The sequence below is a fragment of the Penaeus chinensis genome, chromosome 16 (assembly GCF_019202785.1).
Source record: "Penaeus chinensis breed Huanghai No. 1 chromosome 16, ASM1920278v2, whole genome shotgun sequence".
Lineage (NCBI taxonomy): Eukaryota > Metazoa > Arthropoda > Malacostraca > Decapoda > Penaeidae > Penaeus > Penaeus chinensis.
The window spans coordinates 23553351-23555850 of NC_061834.1; positions in this window are offsets into that span (position 1 = coordinate 23553351).

The window sequence follows — 2500 nt, forward strand, 5'->3', positions numbered from 1 at the left end:
ATTAAATTAAAGAGAGTTCCTTAAGTAAGACTAGTAAGTCAGATTCAGTTCTCATTACCCTTATATTGTTTGTGTAGGTTCATCAACATGGGGCAGCCTGTTTTTAACTAGAGATTTTTAGCACCTTCTGCTCCGGAGCGATCCTGATCGCCGCCGTAACCAGGGGCTCCTTCGCCTCCGGGGAATGAGGGCCGTTGCTCTGTTTGTGCAGTCATGGTTTTTAATTGAGAGGTAGACAGCTGAGTTACCCCCCACCTACTGGCTTAGGTTTGTGAGTACACTTTAGCGTTCACGCACATATATATGTATATACCTGTACATACACATATATATAACACACATATATATACACATACACATATATACACATGTGGATACGCATTCACATACATACATATATATATATACACACATACATATACATATAATATATATATATATATATATATATATATATATATATATATATACATACACACATATACATACACATACACACGTATACATGCATATACATACATATACATACATACACATATACATATACACATATTCGTAAATACATATACATATACACATATTCGTACATACATATACATATACACATATTAATATATACACACATATGCACAGATAAACATATCTATGTACATATTGCTTCTCTTGCATACACACACATGGACATACACAAACACGCATACGCACTCATACTCGTGCACAACCGTTTGAACAGCATCTGCCTGAGCGCACATACGCACTCCATTATAATGAGCCCATGCATTATAATGTGCATAAATTGTAGGCTTGCAGCAGAGGGGTTGAGGGGAGGAGGCGGGTGATGTGGGAGAGGAGGATTTAGGACGATGTTGGAATGGATAAGGCTGGGGCTTGGGGTTAGAGGAAGTTAGAAAGTGATTCTGTATCTGGTAGTTCTTTAGTCAAACATTTCTTCCTCCCTCATGTATACATTGAGCTGAACGGGACACCGGTTCTTTTTGTCGTGGACACCGGGGCTCTGTGTTCTGCCATAAAAAAAGTTCTTTAGAGAGGTGTCACATTCCTTAGCAGTTGCTAAGCACACAGGCGTGCGCCCTCGGCCGACTGTGACCACGGGGGTCAGCGTCTGGCACTCGAATGAGGTGCCATCACTTGAATTACGCTTTGTTAAAGCATGGTTTATCTGGTGGATCTTCTGATTCTGTTTGTCGCTTTATCGTAACCATTATTAAACCTACCTGATTTTGTAATATACTGTACTTACCTACTGGCGGTTTAGCGGTTCCTTAGCGAATCTACTTAAGGGAAAACAATAAAACCCGTGCGATTTGGCACTGTTGCTCGGCGTCATGTAGGTATGGGGACAGGTGGTGCTTGGCATTTTCTAATGATTTCGTAATTTGGTGTTCTTTTCCTAGTGGGAGGGGGGGTGATTATTTTTTTTTTTACCGCCTCTTCTATCTATCTCGATGAGAAATTGGACCTTATGAACTTATTTAACATGGTATTGGAACCTATTATTCCTAGTTGGCACTTTCTGACATCCCTTTTTGTTTAAAAGGTCCACGTATGCATGATCCAATATTGAATCTTATAGACTTGGTATTATCATTTTTGTTTGATTGGAATATAAGCTCTATATATTAACAAATCTTTCTCTCTTATGTAGCACTGTTACAGATCACTTCTCACTCGTAATTTTTAACACTTATCATCACTGACCTAACCTAATATATATATATATATATATATATATATATATATACATATATATATACACACATACAGATATATGTATATTTATATATTCATATATGCACACACACACACACACACACACACACACACACACACACACACATATATATATATATATATATATACATATACACACACACACACACACACACACACACACACACACACACACACACACACACACATATATATATATATATATATATATATATATATATATATATATATATATATATATATATATGACACAAACACAAACACAGTAACGTGTCCACAAAGATGAAAGGAAAACGGCCACAGTAAGAAGTTTCATTTCTTACTGTGACTGTTTTCCTTTCATATATATATATATATATATATATATATATATATATATATATATATATATATATAGTTATATTTATACCCTTATATACACTACTCAAAACAATTAGGGGAACACTTTATTTTTGGGATATCACAGACATATATCGGCGCATTGGAGTTTTCTACCCAGCTAGTTTGCAATCTTAGCGACCTGTGAATCAATTTCACTGCCTTTGACCCAATTACAATAAACAAGGTCTAGACAGGATTGTCAAGAGCGAGCCAACCCCCTAATCTGGAGTGAGTTAGCTAGTGGTAGCCACGACGATTTTGTGCTCCTGACTTGCCGAATCGTTATTTCTTTCTTGGTTGAGGATTTTCTGATCATTTTGACTCTATTGCAAGCATAGTGCGTTACCTCTAGCCTTGTGAAGTCGCA